Source organism: Beta vulgaris, chromosome 9, assembly GCF_026745355.1.
Source record: "Beta vulgaris subsp. vulgaris cultivar EL10 chromosome 9, EL10.2, whole genome shotgun sequence".
Classification (NCBI taxonomy): Eukaryota; Viridiplantae; Streptophyta; class Magnoliopsida; order Caryophyllales; family Amaranthaceae; genus Beta; species Beta vulgaris.
Window position 1 is genome coordinate 10,094,704 of NC_079210.1, and position 8,867 is coordinate 10,103,570.

Below are 8,867 nucleotides of genomic sequence, written 5' to 3' on the forward strand. Positions count from 1 at the left end.
GATAAATCTAGAATCCAAATCTGAGGGTAGCGATCGAGAATTGAAGGTAAGTTCTTTAGGGTTCTTCGATGTTCTTCGAGGTTTTAGATTTTAGGGTATTGCGATGTTCTTTGAGGTTTTAGGGTTCTTCGATTTAGAATCGAAATTGTAGATTGTTGTCGTTGAGATCATGTAGGACGATGAAGATGATTTCTTTGCTTAGTATATTGAAGAGATTAGTTTCCACCATTGTTGATTTTTGCTTCTTCATTTTGAGAGAGAGGACTGGGCGTGGTGGCTGGTGGTGTTGCTGGGTTCACTACAAAAAAAAATTGGCTATAGAGGCACGTCATTTGGCCGACTTGCCTCTAAAACCCCCTTTTACCATCACATAAACATGGTTGCCTCTAATTATATGGTTTTTGGTGTCAAGTATATTCTGGTGCCTCTAAAGATACATTTCAGCATCAAACGAATGTTGGTTGCCTCTGAAACCATGTTTTTAGCATCACATGAATATTGGTTGTCTTTAAATTCATATTTTTAGCATCACATGAATTTGATTATCTCTAAAACCATTTTTTTTAGCATCAACTATAGTTAGTTGTCTCTAAAGCTATGTATTTAGCGTCACATGACTTTAGTTGTCTCTAAAGCCATTTTTTTCAGCATCAACTGTAGTTAGTTGTCTCTACAGCCATGTATTTAGCGTCACATGAATTTAGTTGTTTCTAAAGCCATTTTTTCAGCATCGACTGTAGTTAGTTGTCTCTAAAGCGATGTATTTAACGTCACATGAATTTAGTTGTCTCTAAAGCCAATTTTTTTAGCATCAAATTTAGTTAGTTGTCTCTGAAGCCATGTATTTAGTGTCATATAATATTTCATAGCGACACACTCACAAGGTCCACAAATGAACAATTGTTTATTCTAGATATTAAAATTCCAATAATAATCTACTATTTTATTATTAAAAATTTAATAATGTAAGGTTAAAAAAAAACATGTTAAATTCACCCATTTACATTGACGGATCTTATTGTATAGACGATTGTTACGGGTTGATATTATTTTGATTTCGGATAGTCTTTTTCTGGAAACTCGGATTTCGGATCTTTCAATATCGGATTGTGGCGGATTCGGATTATATCAGATGTCGGGTGTAGGTACTATTCGAATTATATCAAGTTGAATCAGATTGGTTTCAGATTAAAATATCTGAACTGATCAATTAAATTGAATTGAACTAAATTGAGTTGAAAATAATTGTTTATGAGAACAAAAAATTGAGAACTGATAAACTGAATTTTCATAAAAGACAATTTTCACAATTTCACTACTACAAAAGTCAGAGATAAGAAATTGAAGAAAGTTGAATCTTCCATAAAAATTCAAGGTTAGGTAATGACTAATTTCACTACTATAAGTTTATAAATTTCAATTTTGTAGTTTACACATACTTTAATTTGAGTTCGAATATAATTTTTCAGACATTTGATGAACTACTTAAGTTTTTTTTTTTTTGAAATTTAAATATTACAGTAATTCTCAACAAAAATTACAACACAAAAATAACTCCAATAAACTATCCATCAAATTCATATATTCAATAAACATCATAGTCTTACAATAATTACCAAAAAATACAACAAACTTAAAAGAAATGACAAATAACAATCTGAAACAACTCCTCACAAATCTGAAAACCAAAACAAAACAATCTGAAAACCAAAACAAAAAAATTCCGAAAGAACTCCTAAAAAAACAAAAGGAACATTCAGGAGAGATTACTAACTAGCACAAAGGTAGAAGATACCTTAAGGATACAGACCATAGTTGAAATTACTGTTGTCAATCTAAAACTCTCGTGAAACTACCAAAGTTCAAAAATTTAAGTCCTTGAAAAGGAAGGGGAAAAAACTATTGAATACAGGAGATCAAGCGAATGTATCCTAAAAATATACTACTGAACATACAAAGTTTCATAATCTTATTAGAAGACTGAATTTTAATCAAAGGTTCTCTTCATCCTTAACCCAGATACAAAACCAAAGGATAGCTTCACTTCAGCCAGAAAGAAAAATAACATATAGAGTTTCAATTTTTTTTAAAAATCTGGAAGTGAGAAAACTAAAAGAACATGTAAACCTCTCATTAGATACAATAAAAAACCACAACTGGGCATTACAGTTTAGAGTAATTTCAAGGGGCTTTCTTCAGATATCATGAATGACCCTTGGCCATAACAAGCCGGCATATACTAAACTGATTAGTATCTCGCCAAAATGTAGCCATGTTAAAGGAATATAAGCAGAATGTGCTCACTTGGTCCATAAGTGAAGTAAATCCTTGCGCTTGTTAATTTTCTTCTGTAGCTGCAGAAGTCCATAAAGCAAGGCCTCAACTGTTGGTGGGCAGCCAGGGACAGATATCCACTGGAACAATCCGGTCACAACCTCGAACAACAGAGTAGGAATAATGATAGTATCCACCTCCATTTACACAACTTCCCATTGATATAACCCACCGGGGCTGGTCATAGACCCTGAAAAACCATTTCATGACATGAATGTCAGGACATTTTTGAAAATCAAGTTTCGAGATAACACAAGGAGTCCATAAATGACATCTTACATAAGAGTTATTGTGACTCTATTGCCAAAAAGCTACCCAAGCTGAAGCCCTTCTTGAAAAATCGAGAATTCAAACCAATAAAATCCCCATAAAATAAACAACAAACAAATCGAAATTACAAAATTAAAAAACTTACAGGAGGAACGACGTTCGTCGCTGCTTGGAGATGAGAGAGAAAAAAGGAGGTGAGTTGAGATATAGATTGAGAGAGACGAGGAACAGAGAGGAGAGAGAGGGGAACCGGATGAGCTGAGAGTGGATGATGAGGGAAAGAAACGAGTTCTAGAAAGTTAGTGAAAATAAAGCGCTTAAACTCTTTTCACCAAAAAAAACAGCGCTTAAACTCCCCGCTTGTTTTCACCAAAAAAAAAAAACTCCCGCTTATTTTTTTAAAAATTTATTTAAATGACGGTCAAATATTACTAAAGGTCTCTAATAATTTCATCTCTTATCAGATCTTATCAGATTAGATCAGGCAAAGCGAACGTATCCATAGTTTTTGACCAACATTTGTTCGATATATTGTTTCTAAGAAACTTTATGCAATAATTACTAAAGATATATATTTAAATAACTCATTCAAAATTTATGCAATCATCATTACCCGTACCCATAGGGTTCGATAGGGTATGGGTAGGGTCTAAGGTCCTTAATGAGTATAGTGTAATTTTTTTCCGAAATATAATAAACCTTCAATATACATCACAAAATATCATTTCTATATTGAATTTTTGCAAAACTACGATCGAAAAGTGAGAGTTAGATTGAGAATTGAGAAAGTAGAGCGGCAAATTTTGTTTCTACGAAAGTATATAGAAGATTAGAAGTTTAGAGTTTTTCATATATTAGTTTATATTAGAACTAAAAATGATATATTTTGAAATTAAATGGGTAAATGTTACAATTGAAGGTGTATCTTTTCGAAATAAAGTTGTTAATATTTACGACAAAATCATTAATGAAAAAAAAATTCCCTTTGAACATCATATGTACACCTTTTAATTTGCTTTTCATAGTTTTCACGATTTTCACATGATCTTCTTCCTATATATTCAAAATTTTAAAAAAATACATATATAATTTTTTAACTGAGTATGTGGGTAAGGTTTTGGTAGGGTCTGGGTATGAGAGGAGTGGACCCTTATCCTTACTCTACCCGATAGCTATTTGACCCATACCCTACCTATAGTCATAACTCATACCCATAGGGTAAAAAAATCAAGACCCATACCCTTAAATTAGGGTAAGGTAGGGTAGGGTAGGGTTTCGACAGGGTCCAGGGTAAACAACCATCTCTAATAGAGAGCAAGCTGAATGACGTGGCTTTGTTTTCCGTAATTTTCCTCTTCCTTTTCTTTTTCTTTTACTTCTTATTTCTCTTTTTTATTTTATTTTTGTTTTTATTCTTTTATTCCCTTATTCCCTTTTAATAAGAATTTCTCACTCTTGTCTCATCTTTTAAAGCTTTCCCTTTGATTTCATGCTTTAGTTCAATTTTTCTTTGTTCTTTCAATTACTTGTCTTTTAATTCATGTTTTGCTTTTAGTTTCCTCAATTCATGTTAGATTTAGTTTCAATTTCATGCTCTAGCTTTCAATTTCCATTAATTGCTAGTTTAATCGTTCTTTTGCTTGTTCATCTCAATTTATAGGTTAATCCTAGGATATTCTCTTTTGAATATGAATTTTAGCCATGAGTGAGTAGCTTCCTTTGCTAGAGGAAGTAAAAGAGGTCAAAGTATTGCAATGATTGCATGATGAGTACTTGATAAGAGTTAATTGATTGATTGTGACATTTAATTTCCAATATTCATAAGGATAGGAGTAATCAACCTAAAATTAGGTCTAAATTGGATTGTGACTACTAGGTTTAGCAAGGGATTGTGAATCTAGAATTCCATACTTGATTAATTTGAATTGAAACCTCTAAATCTACGACACTCATAGCGGGATACACCTCATTATTACCTCACATTTTCACTCGCTTTCTCTCACCTCACATACATATCAAAATACTCACCCTCGCACCGACACTATTCTCTCTTTCAATCTCTTTCTCTCACCTCACCTTCACTCCTCCCTTCGTTGCCCTTCATCTCTCTCACTTCACCGTCTCCTTCATTGCGATTTCGGTAAGTTCTTTTTCTCCAATTTGGTGCATCTCAACTTTTTTTTATCTTCGAATTTTCTGGATTAAGTTCGAAATTTGGGATCTTAAATTATGTGGGTTTGGGGCTTTGAATTTTGAGGGGTTTTGGGGTAAAATTTTGCTTCGAGTTAGTTCGAATTTTGGCTTTGACTACTTCGAATTTTCTGGATTATATTCAATTTACATTATGTTATACAGGATGTGGGTTCATATTTGAGTTTTATTTGGATAATCTTATCTGTTTACGATTCGCTATTGACAGTGGCGATCATCTGCAACTAACAATTGGGTTGGTGTAAATTTTCTTATATGATATAAATTTTCCTCATCTAATATGAATTCTTCTTATTATACTTCGTTGGTTTTAAGGTTATAATTAGTCGAATCCGATGTGACTCGATTTGATTTTTTCTTATCTAAACTGAATATTATTACTCTCTCCGTTCCATAATTTTTATTGCATTTGAGTTATTTACACTATTCACATGCAGAGATAATCTTCTATATATTGATCAACATATAAAAGTAAATATAGTCATGTGGGGTCTTGTTTGAATTGTCTTAATGAGTATAATATTAATATCCAATTGCAATAATTTTTACAAATATGTAATCACATGGGTCAAAAATTAGCGGGTTCGTCATCCTTCTTCTTCGTCTCTTTTGTTCTTCAGGTTTGTGTCCTTTTTGTATTATTCTCTAATTTCTTTCTACAAATTTATTCAATTTCATCAAGTTTTTCTCCTTTTTGTGTTATTTTATGATTTTTTTCCTACAAATACATTTAATTTCAGAGTCGGAAGGATGTGAAGCTCCCCAATTTTCGCGTTGATTTCTGGAATGACTTTCTAATATTTCACAGTGGCAAATTGTGTAAGCATGTATTAGAATGATTCCTGGTTAAATATTTAAGATCAGATCAGCGCAAGAAGGTTTTAAATTTCTTTCTATTTTCTCTCTTCATTTTTTTTAAGGAAGTTGAGATCTAAAGTTTCATGATAGTATTCGCATCTATTATTTTATTTTTTTAAATTATGATTTTTGTGGTTTGTTTTGGTTTTTTAACTACCAACTTCTTTTATTACCTACATCTTTGTTTTTGAGTACTTTGTGAATTTTTGAGTACTTTGTAGTACATCTTTTATTAGTTGTTACCATTTATGCTTCATTCGCCTGAACTAGCATTGGATTGTATTTTAGAGAAGCTTCCCCCTGCTTTCCAGTAGTACATCTTTTATTGGATTGTATAAGGTTTGATCAAATTCATTTGGCATGTATGGCCTTTGACATGGTTTACATCAAGATTTGACAAAAATAATAGTAATAATGATTCAAATTCTCCCCCTGGTTGATACTGTTATGTCCTGGTATTTGGCTCTTGAAAGTGGTAAGTTCTGGTTCCCACCTCAAGTTTACAACCGTGAGGTATTGATCAATGATCACACTCAATTATCTTAATTTTTTTTGCTTGAGGTTTCTTTTGTTGTGTCAATTTAAGCCATTTTTCGTCTTTGTGGAATTCTAAAATAAAGTTGAATTTGGTATGCTATTTCTTTTGACAGAATGGTCATGTTGGATTTATGTTGTCCTGCTATGATGCTGAGCTTAGCTATGATCCCCAAACTGATACTTCCCAGGCAAGGTAAGAAGCATAGTGAAAACTTTATTGTGGATCATTAGTTATACATTTTTAGTTATATACTTCTATTCTCTAAAGAACCTTCATTATATTATGAGCATTATTTTACATTTTTACTTATTGAGAAACCAGTTGTGCTAAGGTTGTAGCTTCAATTATTGAATTTCAGAGAATAATCCTAATCTAGGTTGTTTTATATTCTTTTTATTTGAGACTTCGGGTTTATCAATTTGTCAAATTATTAACCGCAATTCTTCGTAATTTGAATTTGTATATTGGTAGGTTTATGACCATAAAGGATCGAGGTCTATCATCAGTTCCGACATTGCTGGGGTTTTCTTGTGTGCCAAAGTCCTTTTTTCTATCATTTTAAGCTTCATGAAATGGCCAAAGTCTAGCTATGGCAGAACAAGTTCTTCTTTCTCTCTCCTTCCTTTGTGTCTCTGAAAAAATGTTGTCAAAATGATTAGTGCTTTTCTTATTTATTAATTATCTATGAATATGTTCTGGTTTTACATTTATTTATATAGTTTGGCGCTTATTCTTATCGGATTATGCGCGAGAGAGTTTCGGGAGGCTTGACATAGGGAAGGGATCATTCAGAGTATTGGAGTTTGGTAGATAGTTTTTCCTATATCCTTCTTAATAAGTATTGTGCTTGCTCATGAGTGATAACTTGTTCTTCCAGTGATAAGTAGTAGTATTAGTAGATTCATGTTCAAGTGAGAGAATAATACCACCATTTAGTTATTGTTTTTGTTCATTTGTCGTTATTGTTGTTGTTGTATGGTTTGTACCTGCTAAAATGGGTTGTGAGGTTCATTTTCATGAGAGATTAGCTATTTAGTTCGTTAGATGCATAGTTAATTGATAGTATATCTTTCTTTTCCATTTTTGGTTTAATGGAGATAAAATTTTAGTATGGAGTAGTAAACAGTCACTGATTTTAGTTAATTTTTTTTATTGTATTTCTTTTTCTATAATACCTAATTTTTTAAAATGAATGCGTTTCAAAGCTTATTAGCTCAAATGGTAGAGCAATGTACCATTGCGTGCTACTACTACCGGCTAAGCCAATTATTGTACAAGTTATTACAGTTTTGTTAAACTAATATTTGTTATTAAACTAATATTTACTATATGCATGTGTTGCAGGTGCTTGCGGAATCCAACTATTCAGACAATTGAAGAATAATATGAGGAAGAAAATAGCATGACACTAACAAAGACTGAGGCAATTGAAAAATGGAACGACACTATTCAACCTATTAGATATCTTTTTTTTTTTCTCTCTTGTAGTTTCCAATTTCTTTTTACTGTAACAATTGTGAACAACCAACTAGACATGTTAGTTGATTAAGGTGTTTATATAAATGACAATTATTTTTTATCTATATAGTAGCTTTTTATTGATTCATTAAATTGTTTTGTTTCTTTACTTTTAGTATTAATATAGCATATATACGAATTAATTCATAAATCTTAAACTGTAAAATGTGTAGTTGCCCCTAATAGTTTTAATAAAAATGTCAAAAGTTGCACCTAAAAACATCCTTTAGGGGCAACCTATAATTAGCGACAGACATATGGTTGCCTCTAAACGTAAGAGGCTTTAGCAGAACTGTAACTTGTGTGCCTCAAAAGGTGGCATTAGGGGCAACCTATTATTAGCGACAGACATATGGTTGTCTCTAAACATATCAGTCTTTAGCCGCACCATAACTTGTCTGCCTCTAAATGACGCATTAGGGGCAACCTATAATTAGTGACAGTCATATGTTTGCTTCTAAACTTAAGAGTCTTTAGCAGATACCATAATTTGTCTGCCTCTAAAACGTTGCATTAGGGGCAACCTATAATTAGCGACAGGCATATGGTTGTCTCTAAACATAAGAGTCTTTAGCAGCACCATAACTTGTCTGCCTCTAAAACGTGGCATTAGGGGCAACATATAATTAGCAACGGACTAATTAGAGGCAACCAAAAAATTGTTTCTAAACACCATTAGAGGCTACAAATATATATTTAGATGCAATTTTGGATTGCCTATATATGTACGTCGCTTGAGGCTGATGAGCCCTAAGCAACTCGAGGGAGTGATGGACCTCGCTTGAGGTTGCTAGGGGCTAATTAGCCCGAAGCAACTCGAGGGTTCGATGGACGTCGCTCGAGGTCGTGCAGGGGTTATAGTGCCCCAAGCAACTCGAGAGGTCGATGGACCTAGCTCGAGGTCGCCCGGGGGCTAATGATCCCTAAGCAACTCGAGGGGTCGATGGACCTCGCTCGAGGTTGCCCGGGGGCTAATTAGCCCCAAGAAACTCGAGGGGTCCTTGGACCTTGCTTGAGGTTCCTAGGGGCTAATGATCCCCAAGCAACTCAAGGGGTCGATGGACCTCGTTCGAGGTTGCCCAGGGGCTAATGATCCCCAAGCAACTTGAGGGGTCAATGGACCTCGCTCGAGGTTTCC

The 8,867-nt window shown here is 33.5% G+C and overlaps 2 long non-coding RNA genes across 2 annotated transcripts; one reads left to right on the forward strand and one right to left on the reverse strand.

Moving 5' to 3' along the window:
* Positions 1–1,551: 1,551 nt before the first annotated feature.
* Positions 1,552–2,669, reverse strand: LOC130590064 (uncharacterized). The gene is made up of 2 exons (XR_008967657.1): positions 2,614–2,669; positions 1,552–2,524 (listed from the first exon to the last, which is right to left on the reverse strand). It is a non-coding gene; the product is annotated as an uncharacterized LOC130590064 (long non-coding RNA).
* A 2,654-nt stretch (positions 2,670–5,323) lies between these two features.
* On the forward strand, positions 5,324–7,813 carry LOC125493322 (uncharacterized). The gene is made up of 4 exons (XR_007269861.2): positions 5,324–5,435; positions 5,556–6,186; positions 6,324–6,403; positions 7,556–7,813. It is a non-coding gene; the product is annotated as an uncharacterized LOC125493322 (long non-coding RNA).
* Positions 7,814–8,867: the final 1,054 nt, after the last annotated feature.